General features: G+C 40.1%; 2 pseudogenes; both read right to left on the bottom strand.

Annotated features, from left to right (window-relative positions):
• Positions 1–14748: 14748 nt before the first annotated feature.
• LOC149174575 (carbon catabolite repressor protein 4 homolog 1 pseudogene) lies at positions 14749–16113 on the bottom strand (annotated as a pseudogene).
• Positions 16114–21790: 5677 nt separating this feature from the next.
• On the bottom strand, positions 21791–23157 carry LOC149174574 (carbon catabolite repressor protein 4 homolog 2 pseudogene; annotated as a pseudogene).
• Positions 23158–24394: the final 1237 nt, after the last annotated feature.

Here is a 24394-nt window from a genome sequence, read left to right as displayed (position 1 = left end):
GTGATCGGAAATATACGTGGAGGTTGATTGTTTTAGTGAAGTTAATAACTCCGTACCGTTATCGTATCTGACCGGTAACTGAAAGTGAGTTAAGAACGAGGTAGCTAACTGGCTAAAATTGTAAAAAGAGGCCCGTGGTAACTCAATGTACCACTTGGCCGCGAGACCAATGAGTGTACGCTGGAAAAGACGTAAGCGGATCGAATCATCCGAGATAGAATTTGAAGCACACCAGAGGTGGTAAGTCATCACGTGATTGGACGGATCCTCTCCAGACTTACCTTCGAACTTGGGTATATCGCTGGGCAACTTATTTGGCATTGGCGGCCAGAACGGAAGATATTGAATTGGATCGTTCGTTAGGCGCGTCAAGTCTGGTAAATCCAAAGTTGCGATAAACGGTAACTGCCGGTTAGGATCTCTAAAACTCTGGGTCACAATACCGGCCCCAGGAGGAGGATATCCAGGATAACTAGGAACAGGAGTTGCATTTGGGATATTATATCCTCCTGGAAAACCAGGATTAACCGGACCGTACTGGGGTTGCTGAGGTTGTTGATAAGTGTACCCAGGATACGGTTGATACTGGTAAACCGGTTGTTGGACAGCTTGCCCAGGTTGGTACTGTCCCTGGTACGGAGGTTGAACAAATTGAGGTTGAGTAGTGACAACCGTACTTATACCAGGCTGGCCTACAGGCATCTGGACCGTGGTTTGAATCGTAGATCCGGACAACGGTACAGATGTCTGAGGAGTGGTTACAGAGACAGTAGAAACCGGAGCCGTCGATACTCCAGAAGTAAGTATGGTAGATGTGGCGGTAGTTGCAGCAGCCGTTTGAGATGGAGTACTAGGTGCAATTGGCGGCTGAGTAACTACCGAAGTTACAGAGGTTTGAACACTTGACTGGACAGGTTGCGGTTGCTGGGGTGGACCAGAAACTACAGGTTGTCCAGCTTGAGGTACCGACTGTATACTTGGCTGCAACACCTGTTGACCCTGTGATGGATCCCACACTAACATTCCAGGGTATTGACCCATAACAGGTTGAGGATACTGAGATCCATAGCCGGATTGAGGATAGGATTGATAATTGTAAGGTGCAGTTCCCATACCTTGACCATATGATTGACCTTGAGGTGGTTGATAACCTTGACCTGAGTATTGACCTTGAGGTTGATAACCTTGAGGTAAATACGGGTACTGGGGTTGACCTTGACCTTGAGGGTGGTATCCTTGAGGTTGCCATCCTTGGGGTTGATATTGATACTGAGGTTGACCTTGGGGTACATATTGAGGCTGGGGTTGACCTTGAGGTATGTATTGCCCCATAGGAGCGTACTGACCTTGAGGTTGCCCCCCAGACACGAATGAAGTACCTTGAGGTTGCCCCCCAGGCATTAACGGAGGCTGCCCCCCAGGCGGTAATTGGCCACCTTGAGGTTGGGAAACGGGAACTGAACCTGACATCATGTAAATGTCTCCTACACCCAATGGTACATTACCACTGTTTCCAACTAATAACCCATGATCAACGGGTTGAGGAGATGCTCCCGCAAAGGTACCAGAAAGAGATTGATACCCAGTAGGAACAGAAGGACCGCCATGTAAAAAAGATTCAGGACTTTGTGTAAACACGGACGACTGACCAGACATATTTACAGGAGTATGAATACCTCCAGGTGGAAAAGGAGTACGAGGTGTAGAAAAACCTAGCCCAAAGTTGTCTAAATAATTGGTTAACGAAAGGTACCAAGTAGTACTTCTAGGAGGACTGTAAAAGATAGATTCACGCTCCCTTAGATCAAGGGTAATTTGATCTTCAGGATCAGAGACGCCTATTTCTTCCTCTGGAACAAGTTCTTCAATAGCAATCAAACCAACAGGAAGATTTTCGGTGATAATTCTTTCTATTCTCGGTGAATCAGGAACACTAGGAGTCGGAGTAACAGGTTCGGATATTTCTGGTTCTTCGCCTGTATCACTAGCAGACGAAAAACTACCAACAAGCTCAGAAACTGTAACAGCTTCGGGATTATAACCTGTCTCTAAACTTTGGTAATCTGGATGGACCACCAAGGAAGATTCTCCTTCTTCAGGTGAACCTACTCTACTGCCACTAGGAGGAGTTACAAGGACCTTTAAACCTTCTAGATGACTGGACTCGTCTTGAGGAGGTTCACCCCTAAGTCTACGGGATCTTCTCAACAATTTGGCCACAGAAACAACTTCAGGAGACTGGCCCCGAAGTCTACGGGACTGTCTCGGTAATTCCGCCACAGCTAAAAACTTTTAACTACTACACACGAAAACAAAATAAAAATTTCAAATCAAACCACCTAAAGTCTCTAAAGAACCAAACAAATTTGAATCACACGCCTAAAGAATCTAGGGCGTCAAACCAAACACAAACAGTAGTCTTCCGGACCAAAAGCGCTAGTTGGTGATGAAGCCCAACCTCGCTGGATTCAGTACAGAAATGGCGGGTGGAACAGTTACCCCGGCAACCTGCTTAATGAATAGACTGGACCAAGTTCCTCCACTTTAACCGTCTCGAGTGAAGTGAACCCCCCAGAAAATCCAAGTGAGTATAGCCGACGTCTGCTCCAGGTACAGTGGGACCTTCCCTCCACCGTCACCTCGGTAGAATCCTAAAGATAATGGCCACTAAGGTTACCAACCGCAACAAATGCACCTGGGGGAACAGTCTAAACTCCGACAGCACGCAAGGGCAGAGTAGCAAGCTCAATCCCCTTGCCGGCTCCTTGACAATAATCCAAGGTTTACCGACAAGTGACCCCTGGCTCCTCGACAATGGTTAATCTGAGGTTTACCGTTTGTAATACGTGCGTGTCTGGCGTCGTTCCCAACGAGGGGGGAATGATCCCCTCACTGGTTCGGACACGAGCTCGTGCTTCTCCTTTAAGAGGAGCTTTCCCAGAGTACAAGTGAGACAATTGGATTTATTCTATCACAAGATAAGCTACTTGTTTGGTTTTGTTGTCTTGGAGAGTTAATTACTCACCTACTCCAAGACACTAGCCTGATCTAAATTGGTGCTTCAGAGCCCTAGTAAATAAAAGTTACTATTTCAATTTTACTTTAAGCGTTACTTTTATGGTTGTTCTTTAAAGTCACAAGGTAGTGGAAGTGAAACCAATGGTGTGTAGACTCGACTCCAACCACTACAAAGATGCACCTAAGATGATTTATGCTACTTTGTTTTTTCAATGAAATTCTTAACTAAGAGAGTTGAGAGAATGCAAATTTTAGAGAAAACAACTTCCTTAGAAAAGACAATCAAAGAAACAATTCTCTTTTTCTTTTCAAGCACACAAACATGACCACTCTTTACTTGCACGAAAAACTCTTTTTCTTTCAAAACTTTCAAAGCTACTTGAAACAAAACTTTTCAAAGGAGATGTTTTTGTATTTTCTCTTTTTAATAAAGCATATAAACCTATCTTAACAAAAAAACAATCTCAAAAGCTACAAAAACTATGAAAACTTGACTCACAAGCAAATCAAAAGAGAGATTACTCTAAGCAAACCTAACAAGGCAAAAGCTCACAAAGATGATTCTAGGTTGTTTTACTTGATCAAAATCAAATCAAGGACCAGCTAATGCAGAATCAAAAGACTAGTCAAAACAAAACTCAAATCTTTTTGTTCTTTTTGTAAAATGGAATTCAAGACTTAAACAACAAGCACTTTGAAATTGGCCCAAGAGACAACTCGATGGTAAGTTGCTCTCACAGGTAGACTTTATGACAGGTCTGACTTCTTAGAATGCTGACAAAACCAGAGAGATCTAAGGCTTGACAACTCCTACCACCAAAGTCACTACAAGACCTACTCAAAATCAAACCCTAGGGCTTATACTTCGATGAAATCCACTAAAACACTCCACGCTATCGAAACAAGTTCAGGTGAAGATTCTTGGCAAGGGACTAATGAATCTGGGCAGAAAAAACTAAGAAAAACAAAATCTAAGAGCAAAAAGTGTAAAAAATGGAATTTTCTCAAATTTTGGCAGGGGACGCAGGCAACCCGTTAGCACAGGTGAGGGCCCGCTCTGTGCACACAGCAAAAGTGCGTCCAGGGACGCACTGTGCAGCACTCAGAGGGTGCGTCCTTCTGAAAAACTCAAGAAAAACCAAAATAAAACTAATCATAAGCTAACCCACCCAGAGACAGAAACACAGAGCCAAAACCAGAAAAATAAACCAATTTTCTCAAAGCAAAGTTCACACAAAGGAAAAGACTTTTCTCATCAATGGGTTCCCCAGCGGAGTCGCCAATTTGTCACACGGAATCAGTCAAGAGTGCGGACACAACCGACCTTCCTAGAAGTCTAAGACATTCTAATGACAAACAAAACAAACTGGAGCTATCCTTCTCTAAACATGCATTATGGTATGAGAAATCAAGTGTTTCGTTCTTACCTTTGTCCAAACGCTGTTGTAGAAGTCCAAGCTTTGTTGATCTGGATGAGCTCCTCCTTTTCTCCAAAACCTGCAATCACCAACAGTCAAACAATTAAATAGCACCTGATTATAACATAAAACAAAGCATATTCAACATATAGACCAAGGAGTACATGAAATAACCCATAAACAACAAGTTATTGAGAAGAATGGACCAATTTGCATTAAAGGTAATCAAAGGGAACCATTACAACCTGAGCCTTGGTGTTGTTCAAGCTCCTTCCAGGGTCCACAAGAGTCTTCCTCTACTTTGACAAAGCTCACCCACTTCCAAATAGAACAAGCAAAGATGGCAATCTCTCCTTACAAGCTTCTAAATGGGAGTCCTAATTCCTGCAGCATTTACCCTTAGAAATGTATAGCTTTCAACCTCCCTCCTTCTGGCCCAATGCCTGTATTTATAGTGCTCAAGAGGAAGTTAATCAGGTCCACCATCAATGGGATAGTCCCCTCTTTGGATGGGATCACTCCCTTATTGATGGGATAAGTTCCTCTTTGGTAGGAGTGCATGAACCATCTGGAGGCGCTCAATACACGTCAAACAACCTTCTAGAATGCTCTAGAAATGACCACAAGTAAGTTTTTGAAGATAAAACTTGCGAATTTTAACCTTTTCAGACGGACGCACCTGCCCCTTTAGATACAGAGCGTCCTTGGACGCAGACCTTATGAACAATAGGTGCGTACCCGCAGGCAAGGCTTGAGAGAACCTGCGTACCCAGAGATAAACATATTTATAAAGACTTTCTCTCTTTCTTGGAGTTTGACATGGATAGCAGAGGCATAAGACTTGCTTAAGAGGGTAGTATGGCTGTTGATAGAGCCATACCAACTGTAAATAGCCATGGTGACATTTTTTAGTGTAACAGCCACAATGTAATAAATAGAGAATATAAATAAAAAACACATGCACAAGTCCACAATAGACACAAGTTTCCCCTGGGAAACACTTATGGGAGAAAACCCAACTAGAAGGTGAGGATTCTCTACTCTCTTTTCTTTGGTATAGAAATATGCAAGTACAAATGAAAAGGAACTCTTAATGGAGTTACCTAAGACTTGTGGCATGTAAGGCTGGTAAACAACCTTAACCCCCTTTGTTCTTCTGTCCAACTTCCCATTCCCAATTACTTTATTAATTTGGAGCAAAATACAATAGCGTTACTCCTCCTAGTGGTTTGATATTTAACACAGCCCAATAGCCAAATAGGATAAGGTTTGGCTCCTTCAACCCTCAACTAGAGTTACGACTTTGGACCTTCTAAAGTCTTCTTAGAAGTCCACATGTGAGTAACACTATTTGCATGAGTAATGGGGGCTGATGTGCATTTGTTGTACAATAGTGGTTAACGTAGTAGGTTAACTTACGATATACATAACTTTTACATGTGAACTTTGATTGACGTGATTCTTACACCATTGGAAAGTCCATAAGTGTATATTAGCATCCTAGTGTCAATCACTATATAGTGCGAAATTTTTTATCCTAAAAGATGTCGTTTGATGCCTCAAAATAGCTCCAGAAGGTTTCAAGCCCTAATTCTCCAAACTGGGACCCATCGTTAAATGACCCTGTAAGATGATTCCTCCAATTTTTTTCACTTTGAAAAAATTGAGATGGATGACAGGTAATATAATAATCCAATCTAAATTACTTTCAAATTTGATAAAAATAAAGTTAAAAGTCAAAATTACATTTTTTAACGAAAATTTTAATCATTTTTAAATAACTCAATTTATCATATTTCCTATTTTATTATTAAAAAAGAAGAGAAAAGAAGACAAACATTAAATTAATGGAAAACCTATTCTCATTGTGAATGGAATAATTTAATTTGCTCGTATACAACACCCCATTACTAACAAGATTAATAGTTGCAATGCAGCATAGTCCCTGCCTCTTCCACTAATTAATTGATTAAGGCTATGCCTCTTTGGGCAGGGCCTGCATTTCGTTGTTATTCGAGAATGTCCATATTTACGTAATTTATCATTATTTCCGGCTTCACACCTCCGTACCCTACACAATGAAATCCATCTTCACGCAGATTTCCTCCACGCCTCCCTCTTTGTATAGAGTCCGCATTTTATCGTTATTTGATAACGCTGCATTTTCACAATCGTTTTCACAAGCTACACTATGTACTCTACACTTCGCACTTCGCAATCCACGCTCCGTACTTCACATTCCACACTCCATGATCCAGGTGGACGTTGGTGGCCACCCACCTGTCCCATTTGGACCCCCACAACTATCTCTTTCAGTTTCTCAGTTTCCTTAATTATAGCACAGTTTACTATTTTTAGCAGTTTTTCGGGTCCTAAACTTCCGGAGCCGTTTTGAGGCCCTAAACGACGTTTTTTGGGAAATCCACCGCCAGCGATTTTCGTATAAAAATCATATTTTCCGTCGTAGTCCTCGGAGAGATCTTTCCAACGGGCTATCATGCGCGTCAAACGGAGATAATACGACCAATTCACGACCCCGGGAAGTTGGCTGTCCAACTCACCCCAAAACGGGGCCCACAATTTGGCGTTTCATCTTCTAGGGTTAAGTTTTGGAATGTGAAGGGTTTTCCATTGTTTCTCAATAATAAATAGGCCTTCGAGCCTCATTGTAAAGACACTTCGAAACAGTTCAGAGGCATGTAGCCGACACATCTCTTCTCAGAGATAAGCTACCATCGCCCTAGCTGGGTTATTTCTATTTGTAAGCATATTTCAGTATTCTCCATTAATGAAATGAAGTATTATTTCCGCTGCATCTTTGTTTTTATGGTTATCGCATCTACGTATTTATGGTTATCTCTGTAATCTATTGCGTTCCTTCTTAAATCCGGATCAGTGGTATCAGAGCGGTCTGCTTTTTCTCTGTTTTTCTTTGCATGTCCCCAACGAGGTCGGGATATAAGGAGTTAGGGCTTGAATTGGTCGAACCTTTGCAAGACCAGCCTCGCAAATCTCGACGAACTCCCATGGCAGATGAGAAGAAAGACGAGGGGGCAGGAGATCCTATCAGAATCTTGCTCGAAGAAGCCCTTGAGCGGCAAAGGAACGCGATGATGGATAGCTTTGCAGATCCTTCAGCGGCTACCCAGAGGCGATGCATCGGCTTCCAACAGCTACTCTGGAAACGCCACACCGTTTAAGGTACAAGTTAATTTTGAAATCCCCATCTTCGAGGGTCAAATAGACGCAGATGCCGTAGATAAATGGTTAAATCTGCTAGATGGGTATTTTTTTGTTCATGAATTTTCAAGTCGGGAAAAGATTGTTTTCGCTCTTCTCAAAGCAGCCCCCCACGTCAAGGACTGGTGGGAAACATACTGCGAGCAGAAGGATGAAAGTACAGGCTCACTGTTTTCAGCCGCCCCCACTTGGAATGACTTCCGGGATGCCATTAAGGAGGAGTACTACCCTGTAAAAAGCTATGAGGACAAATACATCAAATGGACCACACTGCGGCAGGGACGAGACCAAGATGTACTAGAGTTCACAAATATTTTTCATACCCTTCGCACACAGTTGGGTATCAAAGATTCTGAGCTGCATCTGGTACTCAAATACCGTGGCTGCCTACACAGATACATCTAGGAAGAGATGGAGTTCTTGAACATCTCCTCACTCGGCACAGCATACCGATACGCTGTCAAAATCGAGCAAAATTTCAAACGGAAGAAGCGAGACTTTGGATCTACAAATCCGAAGCCCAAAGGACAAAGCCAAGGCGGGGTGACCCAAGACAACCCCTCTACGCTGCAAGAAAAGAACAACACCACGAATCCGAAGAAGGACACAGGAAAGTGGTGTGAGTTCCACAAGAGTCCCACTCATAACACAAGTGAGTGTCGGACCAAGCAGTCGCTGGTGGCCAAGTTGAAGGCTTCTGAATCAGATGCATGTTCCGACTCTGAGTCAGGACCCGACAAGGGGAATGACAAAGGGAAGCAGATCATTGATGCGGATCCCAGCGCCACTGTTGCTACTGCCAAAATCCAGAAAAATGAGCCCGAAGATCCAGAGGAGGGGGAACGTCTTTTCCACTCACAGATGTGGGTGAAGGGTTCGCCGCTGCAATTCATTGTCGACAGTGGCAGCCAAAAGAACCTCATTTCAGCAGAGGTCGTGAAGTGGTTGGGCCTACCAACTACACCACACCCACAGCCGTATAGTATCGGTTGGCTTCACGAAGGACGAGATCTCAAAGTTTGCCAGCAGTGCCGCCTTCCCTACAGCATCAAGCCCTTCACAGACGAGGTATCGTGTGATGTTACACCTCTGGATGTTTGTGATGTACTATTAGGCCAGCCATACTTGTGGAAGCGACATGCTGTGTATGAGTCAAGGCCTCGCGCTGTCATCATTTCGTTGGATAATTCATTATACAGGATACCGGAGGTAGCCCCACCTACCGCCACCTCTTTGATCACTGCTAAGAAAGGCAGCAAGCTCATCTCACAGACTAGGAAATTTATTTTCTGTCTGGTTCGCTCCCAAAGTAAGGGGAAGATCGGTTCTACATCCATGACCCCCGTGAAGAGTTCCTCCACACAACAGCAGCAACAGAGGGATACAGTCTTGACAGAACACAGGAACAACTTCTCCTTACCCGGAGGGGTACCACACAAGTTTCAAGTGGGCGACAAAGTTTGGTTACATTTGCAGAGGGAGCGCCTTACTAGAACCCATCAGAAACTCAGATCGCTTCGACATGGTCCTTACACCAGTAACAAGGCTATGGGCAACAATGCTTTGAAGCACAGCATTCCTCCATTCCTTCGCTTGCACCGATTGTTCAATGTGGACCATCGTCGACCATGCTTCCCACCATTTCTGGACACATCAGAGATTGCAGAACAGCTCACTAAAGACCCAGCTCAGTAGAAGCTTCCTCATCTCAGGGAGGAACTCAACGCAATGGGGACCATTGCTTCCTAAGGGGGGAGGAATGATCCAGGTGGACGTTGGTGGCCACCCACCTATCCCATTTGGACCCCCACAACTATCTCTTTCAGTTTTTCAGTTTCCTTAATTATAGCACAGTTTACTATTTTTAGCAGTTTTTCGGGTCCGTTTTGAGGCCCTAAACGACGTTTTTTGGGAAATCCACCACCAATGATTTTTGTGATAAAAATCGTATTTTCCGTCGTAGTCCTCGGAGAGATATTTCCAACGGGCTATCATGCGCGTCAAACGGAGATAATACGACCAATTCGCGACCCCGGGAGGTTGGCTGTCCAACTCACCCCAAAACGGGGCCCACAATTTGGCGTTTCATCTTCTAGGGTTAGGTTTTGGAATGTGAAGTGTTGTGGGGAAAAATGCCTATGCAGGACGATCCTATCCACCTAAGGTGTGACAGTGCCTTAGCAACAAACAAAGACAGCTATTCTAGTATTCTTCCTTTATGAATTAAGAATGAAGAGAGATGGATGGACTAACCGGTGTCTTCCGTTTGTCCCTCGATCCAGTTTCCCTTCTCTTTGAGAGTTCTCAGCTACTTGCCTTCTCGCTCGCCCAGCTTCAAGAGGTTTCTGTAAGATCACAAGAAGAGAACACTACACAAGACATGGATTCATATTCATAACTAGTTCAGGATTAGAAATAAACTAAACATACTAATGCAATCATACATCAAAGATACATCAGTATATAGGAGAAACCAAGATAGCTTTATTAATGAATAACAAGGTTCAGGAAGAGATACAACCCAGAGGGCTCCAATCCAGCATCTCCTTCCCAGAAAATGGAATTCCTATCTTCACCCCCTTCAAAGCATTAAGCACCCAATAGTTCCAATCTCAAACAAACAGCAATTCTTTGCAATAACAAAATTCCAGCCTCTAGATCTCATGGAGGAGAGATCCATATATAGATGTTTGGAGAGAGGATGAGTCAGCTTGAGATCTGACTAGTGTCCTCTCCCTCTGTCAGTTCTTGATTCCACTTGGAGGTTCTTGCTTCCACTTGTAGATTTGGAACCTCTTACTCATCACTAGTCGAATTCACTGAGGCAAGTGTCATTGAGGAAGATTCTGGAAGCTTCCTGGGTCTTGACACCTCTTGGAATGAACTTGCCATTTGGCAATTCTCGCTCAACGCACCCTCGTAGTGCTTCTACCTATGTTGCAGTGCAGGTAGCCAGTGTTGGCTTTGACATTCAGCGCAGACAGCTAGTGGAGCCATTGAATTGATCCTGAATTGACTTGCTTTTGAGCAGTTTTTGGTGGATAACTTCTGTGAATTGTTGTGGTTTGTTAGCCTTGTTCCTCTAGGGGTAGGAACAACATGTTTAGGGACTTTGGATCCCTTAGATTATGGACATTTCATGCTCAATGTTGTAAGGCACAAAAATGTCTATAACAGTTGCCCCCTAAAGTATGAGGCCATTTATCGGGTGAAATTCTTTATCAGGGGGATCCGAAGTTCATCCAATGCTGGAAGGAGACCTGTAATAAGATACAATACAATACATTATTTTTCATACTGCATTCATGATCTAGCTGAGGCGGGCATTCCCATGCTCAGCTTTATAAATTCATTTTTCTATACATAGAACAGACAATCGTCTGGTGGTAGACTGATAATTTTGATGAAATTATCATCCTTTGGGTAGGATGATTATCTGCTACAATGATGTACATGTCAATGTCTTTATCTTTCCTGAATATATATCGCAGCCCGGATGGATGAAACTAGATCCGGGGTCTTCAAACTCGTTCGATCTTCACTCTAAGTACAAGTCGATCCATGTGAGAAATGTTCTGAAGTCGAACATGGAAAGACATCGCTTGATTACCGGTCAATGAGGTAAACCGTTAACAAGCGCGAGAGGAATCACCGATAATGATAATGACCCTCAAGGTACTGCAGTACAATTCACGTGGTGTGAATAAAGGACTTGGCGTCGAACACCACGCAAAATCTTTCGGTCGAAAGTCATTGATGTATACCTGTCGCCGGAAGTGAGAAACTTGCCATTGAGGCATGCAAGCTTCAAAGGACTGAAGGGGTTGTTCCTAGATCAACTTCTTGGATAATGAGCTGATGTCGACAAGAAGCGATCCGTCAAAGGAGGGCCTTAATGAATCCCACATCAATGACACGGAACGGAGCTAATGATTTTGATGGAGGTGAAAACAATCTGTGACATATGATTCAGGGTGGCGGTCATGAAAGGATGAAGGATAATGTACGGTAGTGGATGGGACACGGTTGACTTTTCTGAACGACTTCTCTTGAACATATGGCGACACTGATGCGATGGATCGGTAGCATTACCCCAAATATGGATGGTATGGCGATACCATGGATGTGACCGGTGAATGAAACAACCCAACTCGATTGTGGTACGGAGGAAAAGTGTCATGTTCAAGAGCGACTTGCTACCATCAAAGTTTTCTTGAGTTTCTCCCAATTTTTCCCCAGTCATTGCTGACCAATACCTCTTTATTTTTGTCAAGCTTGAGGAGGATAACATATGCTTGTTCTATAACCTGCCCTTCGGGCATGCCCATCGCTATGTTTTAACGAGCCTAGCGATAGTGAAACTCGTTCTCGTCTAAAGACAAGTTTGTCGCTATTTAATGATTTTAACGAGTCTAACAACAAAGATAACTCGGTTCTTTTCATTTTTAGAGAGTCTGGAAAGATACATAAAGTTAACTCCAAAAGTCCTTTTTCGTCATCTAATCCCTTAGGTCCGAAAAAGTATAAAACAATACAGAAGGGATGAGTTTTCGATAGTTTTAACGAGCGGAACAAAACAAGCGCTCGATCTTTTTGTGCAATAATCCCTCAGGTCCAAAAAGATTAAAATCTAGAGGAGGGATAGCACTTCCTGTCCCTTTAACGAGCTGGAAGGCCAAGGACTCGGCAATCTTTTCATATTTTACGAGTCAGATGAAAAGAGCTTAAAGAAGACTCGTCTTTTGAGGAACGAGTGATGAAACAGATTAGCAGCTGATTCCAGGTACAGGTTGGAATTTTCCAATCACGACAGTGTCACAAGGATGGCTAGTGAAATCACTCTTCGCAACTGTTCCTCAAAATGGGTAAACAAACATATGGAGGTGAACGATCGGCCAATGGAAAAGTGGAGGTGACGGTGCAAACACGACCAAGGCTTTAATGGCTGATGATATTACATTCACAGTGGTTATTTACCGGAATAGTTCATTTTTTAACGAGCTTAAACGCGGGAAAACACTTGCTCGATCTTATGTTTATTTTTTAACGAGCATGAACTATGTGCTAAAACTGCTCAGATCTTGCGTTTATTTTTTAACGAGCATGAACTGTGTGCTAAAACTGCTCGATTACCCAGTCATATGATAAGAATGTCTCATTAAGATTCTATTTTTTATGGAGCTTCATCTTACAAAGCTATGCCCTGTTGGGTGTGGAGCCTGATTATCTTCTATAGTACCGGCATTTTGGACCCCAGTTCAAAATGGGGCGGCAACGCCGCCCGTAAAATGATCGCTGCCGTGGGGGGTCACTTTATGGAGCCCCCCCCTGGCGGGGGGTTTCAGGGGCAGCGCCCCCGAAGCTAAAAACAGCTGTAAAATTGCCTTGTAAAAGTATAGTAATTTCTAGTCAATCTGGGCCGTTCATTAGGCGGATGATCTGACGGTAGAACTTATGTTTAGTTTAGGGTTTTTTGCCCTAGAAGGCAACCCCTCTCTTTATATGAGGGCATTGTATTTGAGGCTGTGAGAGATGTGTATTCGGTGAGCGAGAAACATAGAGGTGAGACTGTGAGAGAAAACAGAGGATATTACAGCGGTTTTGCTGTAGGTTGTATCTCTTCATTTTGCTGGATAATAGAAAGGAAGGACTGGCTGTTCGGGGTGGACGTAGCCCAAACTGGGTGAACCACGTATATCTGTGTCTCTCTTGTTTTGTGCGTTTTCTGTGTTTATATTTCTGCAATATTTTATGTGTTCCATTGCTCCGTAATATATAATTTTCTAACATGCCCCGCATCCTTTCATTATGCAAGTTCAGAAACGACTAATCCTACGAGTTTAAAGGGTTAGACCTACAGGTTTAAAGGGAAGGACCTAAAAATTTAAAAACTAAATAGCCGCCCCTTGCTTGCACTCCGAAAGGTTTGCATGCCCCCAGGTATAAAACAGAGTTTCAAGGTTACCCCTACTTTAGTCCGGCAAAACAATTGTTTTACCGAGAGAGGTCTACCTCTTTCAGGTTACCCAAAGATTGTCTCGTTAATCTTTCAAACAAAACACGTCTTCGGCCATATCTACTGAAATAGACAAAGGTGAGAGACTTCATTTGTCAATTCACATAACTTTGACAAAAGAACCTTATTCTAGAATAACCCTCTTCCAGCATGGGCGGGGTACAGACTAGTCATATTCTCCCGCGGAAACCTACCCTATACCCAAAGTTTTCCTGCCGAAGCAGACCAGGACGCATGCCCCCTGGGTTCCAGTCATATCCTCCCGGATTACTCGCGCTCATCAGGAGGACGGACCGTGGGTTGAGACATTTCTTGCGTGAAGAGACCATTTAGGGATGGTATATGACTATTTGCGATGCGTGATCCGGGAAATGAAAGTTGGTCCACGAGCTTGACCACTCTTCCTTCATGCGGAAAACACATTACTCTAAAGAGTGAGGAGACGATGGCTCCCATGCAATATATATAGTCTCATCCAATAAATTAAAAACATAAATTTTTAATTTATTATTTAAGTTGAAAATTTTTGAAAGAAAATCAACAAAATTTTATTTGTTAAAACCTAAAATAAAGTTAGTTGTTTTTTTTTTTTTTTTTTTTTTTTTGTAATTAAAAATAAAAATAAGGAATTTTTTTTTTTTTTTTTAAATAAAAACAAAAATTATTTTGTGTGGTTTTTGATTTTTTTTTATTTACCAAAAGGTTACACAAAATATTTTATTTTTATTTTTAAAAAAACAACACTAAACAAAATAATTTTTTTTATTTTTATTCAACTATAAAAAAAACGACACACAATTTTTTATTTTTATTTAAATAACAAATTAAAAACATGGTTTTTAATTGATTATTTATGTGGATTTTTAGATTTTTTTTTAGTTGTAAATAATAAATAAATAAACTAATTAAAAAAACAACAAACCGTAAGCAAAATTGGCGGCAATATATTCCTCCTCAGCCCAGAAATGGCGGGCAATCTCTTCGATCCATATCTCCTCTCCAATTCAGGGTCAATAGCTGCTTTAGTTCCGAAAGAACAATAACATTCCTTTTCTGTCAAAATAGTTTGGAAACTATAAGTGAATCCGCTGTATAGAAAATATAGTCAAGAGTTCCAAGAAAATCTCTGGTACAGTTGGTGAATAAAGGTTCATTTGTTGCAGGGTCCATTCTTCTTCGTTGATGGTCTAAACCTTGTGCTACTCCCACCATTCTTGCGAAGGAAGAATAGGCACTAACCAGAGGTAGCTAGTGACAAAGCTTGCTTGCAGGACGTAATATACCAAGGGGATCTGTTGTTGAGTCCGGATGTGAGGGTTCAACTTTTCCCGTTGCAAGAAGAGCATGAGGGGCACTTGCAGGAATTGAGTTGAAATCGCCACAAACTAACATAGGTATGTCTGCACCTGCAGCAATTTTTTCTAGTCCTTTAAGAAGAGTATGAACCTGCCAGAGTTTGACATCCTTGAGATCCGGATTGGCATTTATGTGTGTATTAGCCACACAAAGAAGTTGACGTTTTCCCGGTGCAAGGGCATCGATCCCATGGTTAGTGTCCTTTGCCTCCAAAACTACAATCAATGCAACATTGTCCTTGAGCAACCGACTAAGAGCAACCTTTTTCTGAGCTGACGGAACCACAGCTTTTGTCAAAGACTGGGCAGCTTTATTGAATTCAACCTCATATTTCTTAACAAGTGCAAAACGATCACGACGGAAAAATGTTGCACAACCATCAATTGCATAGGCTGTGCCAGTATAAACCTCTGTTGTTTTTTCTTGTAAACAGCTGTGTACCCATGCTTTTCTAATTCAGGTGCAAAGAACTCCTCAAAATGATCGCTCTGAACCTCTTGAAGGCAAAGAATATCGGCCTGATAACCAACAATTTCACGCAACAAGTTCTGGCGACGATAAGGCCATGAGAGAGCCCAAGGAGGACAATAGTTGTACATGTCACTGGTTGCATATAGATCTGAAAGTACATTATAAGAGAGTACAGTAAATGTTCCAGAAGCTGCAGTGCGTCCTTCCAGCTCAAGATTTGCACCTTCTTCTCCCTCGCTTATCATCATTCTCTCCACACCGACTTCTTCCTTGAATTCGTTCTCGTCCGAATGCATTGTACAGGATTCCACAAAATCTGTTAACAACAATATCATATCTGTATTAATTGCATTTTGTTTTGATCTTAAATGTAGGATATTTGTTACAGAAAATCGTGGGTCAAAGCAAAGGATCTTGTTACAAAATGGATTAATCAGAAGATTTGCTGGGATTTGCGGGATTTGATGTGTCCATGCAACGCAGGGTGGTAGCCCCATTAGGATAATCTTTAGGCCCATCATCCGGCTGTTGCATACCGATTTCAAATTGACCGTCATCTTCACCTTCTGTTTGCACGGTCATTGCAGTCATCATTTCTACCACAATCTCCCATCATGAATACCACAGCAGTTGGGTTATAAGTTATAACCATGCCATCCAGTTAAGGCTGTGGCGATGGTATGACAAAACCGAAAAGTTGATTTTCCACGATGCTATCGTCTTTCATACAAACAAGGAAGCAGCTACTCAACTGTGGTCTTGGTGTCCCAGCATTGAAAAGTGTAGGAGAAGCATCGGTGAACCAACGTTGTGACATTAAATGGTAAGTTTTGATGGGAAAGATGGATTTGGATTCTGTAATTAACTACGAGGAAGTTAAAAATGACATCAAGAGACAGTTGGAGTCTCTGCGGGATGTTCCGAACCGTGATGAGTGTCCTCTTATATATCATTTAGATGTTGCAGCGATGTATCCTAACATTATCCCTACCAATCGACTTCAGCCCCCTTCAATAGTCACAGATGATGTTTGTGCAGCATGTGATTTCAGTCGTCCTGGTAAAACATGCCTTAGACAACTTGAATGGGTTTGGCGAGGAGAATCCTACATGGCTACTAGAAGTGAATACTATCACTTGAAAAACCAAATTGAATCAGAGCAAACTCCCACTCCAGAAGGTCAACTGCCACGCTTTTTCCGTGATCTCCCTAAGGAAGAGCAGCAAACAAAACTTAAAGATCGCTTGAAGAAGTACTGCCAAAAGGTTTATAAACGGGTCCTTGAAGAGCCAGTCACTGAACGACGAGTTGCAGGAATATGCATGCGTGAAAACCCTTTCTATTCTGACACTGTGCGCAGTTTTCGTGACAGAAGATACGAGTATAAAGGTCGCAATAAGGTCTGGAAAGGCAAGTTGGCAGAAGCAAAGGGCAGTGGAAACCCAATAAAGGTTCAGGAAGCGCAGGATATAGTGGTGGTTTATGATTCTCTCCAACTGGCACACAAGTGTATCCTTAATTCCTTTTATGGCTATGTGATGCGCAAGGGGGCTAGATGGTATTCAATGGAAATGGCTGGAGTAGTTACGTATACTGGAGCTAAGATAATTCAAAATGCCCGCGCTCTTCTATTTAAAATATAAAATCTTTACAAAATGTTGATTCAAAAGTCCCACATCTCATACCTTTTTTCTCTTCATATATATATGTGTTATGAGACATATATTTTTTTTTTTAAATCGAAAATTAAAAACTATTTTTTTTTATTATTTTTTTTAAAATCTAAAATCTAAAAAAAACTAAAATTAAAACTAAATTTCATCTTAAAAAAAAAAATAAAAAAATTTAAAGATGTTTCTTTTTTCATTCACAAAATTCGTTATTGTTTTTTTTTTTTTGCAAATTAGTTCTTCAGCAAGAGTATATTTATTTGAACAAATTCAATAGACTTTCTGATCTTCCTGATCGCACGAAGCGCAGGAAGAGAGCATACTAATCACTTGATTTGTTTTTTTTTTTTTTTTTTTTTTTTTTTTTATTATTATTATTTATGTAGGGGGGTTTGTTTGAAAGACGAAATTTAAAGCTAGCTAAACGCTAAAACATAAAAAAAAAAACTTAAACTCCTTTGTGAAGATCCTGCTGTCACCAGGGTTCACAAATTATTCTGTCTAAAGAAAAATAAATACTGAATTAAATTCTAATGCCTACTCCCTTAGCACCATTCCCCGGCAACGGCGCCAAAATGTTGGACAATTTATTGTGCTTAAATTGCTGCATTAAATTATCGACCAGGGAAACTCGTAAGCTTTTGATGATGCCAACACTATATGTGCAGGAGTAGGCAACTAACTCTATGCCTAACTAAATTATTTAAGATTCAATACAATATGCAAGGGAAGAGGCTCCTAACTAAGGAGATCCTGGTTGTCCTTCCCTACAGTATCATAGAGAAATCATTCATTACATAAACTTAAAATGAAAACAAGAGAATGAACTTAGTTATTGTTTAGATTCAAGTAGAGAGAGAGACTAACTTAGTCTCTTGATTGTCCTCTCATGTACTAATCCAAACTAAACTAAGAGTCATTCATGAGCATAAGAAATGAAATAACTTTGAAACATAAACACAAAAGAATGAATTTCAATTACCATATAAATCATTGGAGAGAGAGCCTAACTTAGACTCTTGGTATCTCCTCATATGATACTTGAAACATAAAAGCAAAAGAATGAATTCTAATTATCATGCAAATCAAATGGAGAGAGAGTCTAACTTAGACCCTTGGTTGTTCTCTCACATGCTGATAAGATTTTAATTCAAAACTCATTCACCAATCATAAACAAATAAAGTCCTCAAACATCTAAACAAGTAAATGAAATAAGATCTAATATGAAATAACATGTTTCTCTCATCCTTTTAGAGTGAGCTCAATTCTCCTAAGAACAAGACAAATTATTCCATATACTACATTAAGCAAACTTATATCTAAAAACTACATAAAGGAAATAAAACTACATAATGGAAATATATGAAAAATGAAGCTTTATTCTATTCCATCATCAATTGGATACAATGCTCTAAGAGTCCTCTCCTTTGGAATGGAGGAGGTACTCCTATTTATACAAAAACTTATGATAACAACCTCATAAATGTAGACCCACTATTCTCTCCTTTGACCCACATATTTCTCAACCAATGATGACACATAATCCTATCCTCCATGATCTCCTCCATGAGGTCCATGATCTTCTCCATGAAGCTTATCTTATCAAATTCGAATTTGATCATTCAAGGCCACATAAAGATGCCCTGGAAGCTTCCTTTGTGCCTACACATGTCAACAAACTCATGCTAATTGTTAGGTATAAGTTTAAGCATATTATTTTCTAAGTTTTAGCCATAAATTCACTTAGAAATGTTAAGAATTAATAAACTTTGGAAAAGTATTGTTAGAACCCAATAATGAGGTAAATGTAATGATATGGAGGTGGAATGGAGGTGACATGAAGGTAAAATGTGAAAATATTGGTGAATAATGGAGTGAAAATAGGGACTATTTTGAGGCCCAACATCTCCCCCAAACTCAAGATATTGCATGTCCTCATGCAATCAATGGTATTACATGTCCTCATGCAATCTATTACATTACGTTTTGGTACTTGAGCTTTGGCTCGAACTCTGCATGATATCATTTACTTAACTTTTGCAAAGCATTTTTGATGAATTACAACTTGGTTGGTTCTTGTGTTTCAACCATATTTTGTTTGTTGCATTCAATGTATGACCTTTGCATAATGATAATGTGCTTTTTATTGCAGAGTATTTTTGTTGGAATGCATCATGGTTGGTTCTTGTGTAACAACCATGCTTGTATTGGCATTTTGTTGGAATGCACCATGGTTGGTTCTTGTGTAACAACCATGATTCTATTAGCATCCAATTAACTTTTAAATACTTTTGACAAAGCTATTTGTATGCTCATGTAATAGTGAATATAGCTTGAAGGTAAGTGGGGTTAAGAATGTGATATATGAATGTGGATGTATCCTTCCCCTTAAACAGATGATTTGGGAAATTATGTGAAATGGTGAAAAGAAGGAAAAAGGAAGTGAAGTTTTTCCAAAAATTATTATTCTAACTTTTCAAGGAATTTAATGGTTAAAAGTTAGAAAATATCATACCTTAACTTACCCTTCCAAAATGGATGAGAGTTGTGCACGTGTGGCTGCAAGAACTTTTGTTCATGGTCTTCTTTACTTGGTTGGAAAAATCATGCATGAATCATGCATGTGCAACTGCCACAATTCTGCTCTAAATCTGCTTCTTCAAGTTGTGGATGAAAGATGAATCTGTGTTATTGTATCGGCTGCTGGATCCTCTGCTGCTGGATGAAAAATCTGAGGAGTCTGCTGAACATGGCTGAAAGTTGTATCTGCTGCTGGATGATGAATCTGATGAGTCTTGCTGAATATGGTTGAAAATATATAAGGCTTGGAAGGTATACAAAATATAGAAGTTACATTTCCCTCCCAGCCTTATTTATTGACTTGTCCTCAAGTGAAATACAATGTATACAATGAATGGAAATACAATGAATGGAAATTGGCTTCATCTGCTACAAAATATGGGTCTTCAAGTCTTCAACGCTCGATGGCACAAATCTTACTATGTGATTAAATGTGTCGATGTCGAACATAGCAAGACGTTGTTGACTTAGTGGCCGTTAATGAATGCCCCTAGCCAACACAAGAGCTCCCACCATTGATTCCAATGGGAGTCAGGATGCCTAACACATCTTTGTAGGTACGAATAAATTTGTCGTAGTCGAGTCACCTACAAGATCCAACGAACAAGGGATATTAATGTACTCCCATTGTTCATTGGCAAGAGTACTTGCCATTAAGGCATGCAAGCCTCTAGGTGTTTCTTCAATGATACATAGACTCTAGGACTTTGACTCAAGCAGAGTTTTATTGGTGGAAATGAAGGGGAATGATAATGACAAAGAAAATGGATGGATGTAAGGAAAATGCATGGTGGATGAATAAGAACTCTTGCTGTGAAAAATGGATATGGAATTGGCATGCTTATGGATGTACAATTGGTGGGATTCAAAATCTTTTTCAGAAAGGGAGATGGAAGGTAGTGGTTGTCGAGATGGATTTGTCTTCAGAATTTTTCATGAATTTAGTCTTTGGAAGACTAATGGACGTCACAATGTAATCCCCTGAATGATCACTTCGTTATCCTGTAACCTGTGAAAAAAACTTGGCAGAAAGAAAACATAAGTTTGTTCAAGAAGAATTGCGCAGGTCCTTCATGATTCTTACGCAAAAATTTCATACCAAATAAAACAGATTTAGGAAAAATCAAAGTGTTGAAAGTAACTCAATTCATGTTATCAATTTCAATCCACTCTTAAATTCAACCGTGAAAAATAATACTCCCTGTCAGATAACTTCTGAAATGTGTTCGGTGAAAAGATGGTCATTTGAATGATCTGTTGTGTCTTGCATATTAGTGCTTCGTAAAGCATACAACAGAATGATGTGATGCCAACTTAAAGTTATCAGAAATAATTTTCGTCTTGTAGAATCCTCCAATCGATTTTCGAAATGTGTTTCCAAATATCCCATTTTTTATTTGCAAAGCTGTGTGAGTTTTGTGGAATTTTTTTTTTTTAATGAAAACATAAAAAAAAAAATTATTTATTTTTTAGATTTTTCTTTAAATAATAAATTAAAAACATAAATTTTTAATTTATTATTTAAGTTGAAAATTTTTGAAAGAAAATCAACAAAATTTTATTTGTTAAAACCTAAAATAAAGTTAGTTGTTTTTTTTTTTTTTTTTTTTTTGTAATTAAAAATAAAAATAAGGAATTTTTTTTAAATAAAAACAAAAATTATTTTGTGTGGTTTTTGATTTTTTTTTATTTACCAAAAGGTTACACAAAATATTTTATTTTTATTTTTAAAAAAACAACACTAAACAAAATAATTTTTTTTATTTTTATTCAACTATAAAAAAAACGACACACAATTTTTTATTTTTATTTAAATAACAAATTAAAAACATGGTTTTTAATTGATTATTTATGTGGATTTTTAGATTTTTTTTTAGTTGTAAATAATAAATAAATAAACTAATTAAAAAAACAACAAACCGTAAGCAAAATTGGCGGCAATATATTCCTCCTCAGCCCAGAAATGGCGGGCAATCTCCTCGATCCATATCTCCTCTCCAATTCAGGGTCAATAGCTGCTTTAGTTCCGAAAGAACAATAACATTCCTTTTCTGTCAAATAGTTTGGAAACTATAAGTGAATCCGCTGTATAGAAAATAAAGTCAAGAGTTCCAAGAAAATCTCTGGTACAGTTGGTGAATAAAGGTTCATTTGTTGCAGGGTCCATTCTTCTTCGTTGATGGTCTAAACCTTGTGCTACTCCCACCATTCTTGCGAAGGAAGAATAGGCACTAACCAGAGGTAGCTAGTGACAAAGCTTGCTTGCAGGACGTAATATACCAAGGGGATCTGTTGTTAAGTCCGGATGTGAGGGTTCAACTTTTCCCGTTGCAAGAAGAGCATGAGGGGCACTTACTAACATAGGTATGTCTGCACTGGCAGCAATTTTTTCTAGTCCTTTAAGAAGAGTATGAACCTGCCAGAGTTTGACATCCTTGAGATCCGGATTGGCATTTATGTGTGTATTAGCCACACAAAGAAGTTGATGTTTTCCGGTGCAAGGGCATTGATCCCATGGTTAGTGTCCTTTGCCTCCAAAACTACAATCAATGCAACATTGTCCTTGAGCAACCGACTAAGAGCAGCCTTTTTCTGAGCTGACGGAACCACAGCTTTTGTCAAAGACTGGGCAGCTTTATTGAATTCAACCTCATATTTCTTAACAAGTGCAAAACGATCACGACGGAAAAATGTTGCACAACCATCAATTGCATAGGCTGTGTCAGTATAAACCTCTGTTGTTTTTTCTTGTAAACAACTGTGTACCCATGCTTTTCTAATTCAGGTGCAAAGAACTCCTCAAAATGATCGCTCTGAACCTCTTGAAGGCAAAGAATATCGGCCTGATAACCAACAATTTCACGCAACAAGTTCTGGCGACGATAAGGCCATGAGAGAGCCCAAGGAGGACAATAGTTGTACATGTCACTGGTTGCATATAGATCTTAAAGTACATTATAAGAGAGTACAGTAAATGTTCCAGAAGCTGCAGTGCGTCCTTCCAGCTCAAGATTTGCACCTTCTTCTCCCTCGCTTATCATCATTCTCTCCACACCGACTTCTTCCTTGAATTCGTTCTCGTCCGAATGCATTGTACAGGATTCCACAAAATCTGTTAACAACAATATCATATCTGTATTAATTGCATTTTGTTTTGATCTTAAATGTAGGATATTTGTTACAGAAAATCGTGGGTCAAAGCAAAGGATCTTGTTACAAAATGGATTAATCAGAAGATTTGCTGGGATTTGCGGGATTTGATGTGTCCATGCAACGCAGGGTGGTAGCCCCATCAGGATAATCTTTAGGCCCATCATCCGGCTGTTGCATACCGATTTCAAATTGACCGTCATCTTCACCTTCTGTTTGCACGGTCATTGCAGTCATCATTTCTGCCACAATCTCCCATCATGAATACCACAGCAGTTGGGTTATAAGTTATAACCATGCCATCCAGTTAAGGTTGTGGCGATGGTATGACAAACCGAAAAGTTGATTTTCCACGATGCTATCGTCTTTCATACAAACAAGGAAGCAGCTACTCAACTGTGGTCTTGGTGTCCCAGCATTGAAAAGTGTAGGAGAAGCATCGGTGAACCAACGTTGTGACATTAAATGGTAAGTTTTGATGGGAAAGATGGATTTGGATTCTGTAATTAACTACGAGGAAGTTAAAAATGACATCAAGAGACAGTTGGAGTCTCTGCAGGATGTTCCGAACCGTGATGAGTGTCCTCTTATATATCATTTAGATGTTGCAGCGATGTATCCTAACATTATCCCTACCAATCGACTTCAGCCCCCTTCAATAGTCACAGATGATGTTTGTGCAGCATGTGATTTCAGTCGTCCTGGTAAAACATGCCTTAGACAACTTGAATGGGTTTGGCGAGGAGAATCCTACATGGCTACTAGAAGTGAATACTATCACTTGAAAAACCAAATTGAATCAGAGCAAACTCCCACTCCAGAAGGTCAACTGCCACGCTTTTTCCGTGATCTCCCTAAGGAAGAGCAGCAAACAAAACTTAAAGATCGCTTGAAGAAGTACTGCCAAAAGGTTTATAAACGGGTCCTTGAAGAGCCAGTCACTGAACGACGAGTTGCAGGAATATGCATGCGTGAAAACCCTTTCTATTCTGACACTGTGCGCAGTTTTCGTGACAGAAGATACGAGTATAAAGGTCGCAATAAGGTCTGGAAAGGCAAGTTGGCAGAAGCAAAGGGCAGTGGAAACCCAATAAAGGTTCAGGAAGCGCAGGATATGGTGGTGGTTTATGATTCTCTCCAACTGGCACACAAGTGTATCCTTAATTCCTTTTATGGCTATGTGATGCGCAAGGGGGCTAGATGGTATTCAATGGAAATGGCTGGAGTAGTTACGTATACTGGAGCTAAGATAATTCAAAATGCCCGCGCTCTTCTATTTAAAATATAAAATCTTTACAAAATGTTGATTCAAAAGTCCCACATCTCATACCTTTTTTCTCTTCATATATATATGTGTTATGAGACATATATTTTTTTTTAAAATCGAAAATTAAAAACTATTTTTTTTTTATTATTTTTTTTAAAATCTAAAATCTAAAAAAAACTAAAATTAAAACTAAATTTCATCTTAAAA

The sequence above is a fragment of the Pinus tabuliformis genome, chromosome 4_1, assembly GCF_031772625.1.
Source record: "Pinus tabuliformis cultivar Carrire ecotype Pingquan chromosome 4_1, CPIR1, whole genome shotgun sequence".
Classification (NCBI taxonomy): Eukaryota; Viridiplantae; Streptophyta; class Pinopsida; order Pinales; family Pinaceae; genus Pinus; species Pinus tabuliformis.
Note: the sequence above shows the minus strand (reverse complement) of the source record. Positions and strands in the feature narration are given on the sequence as shown.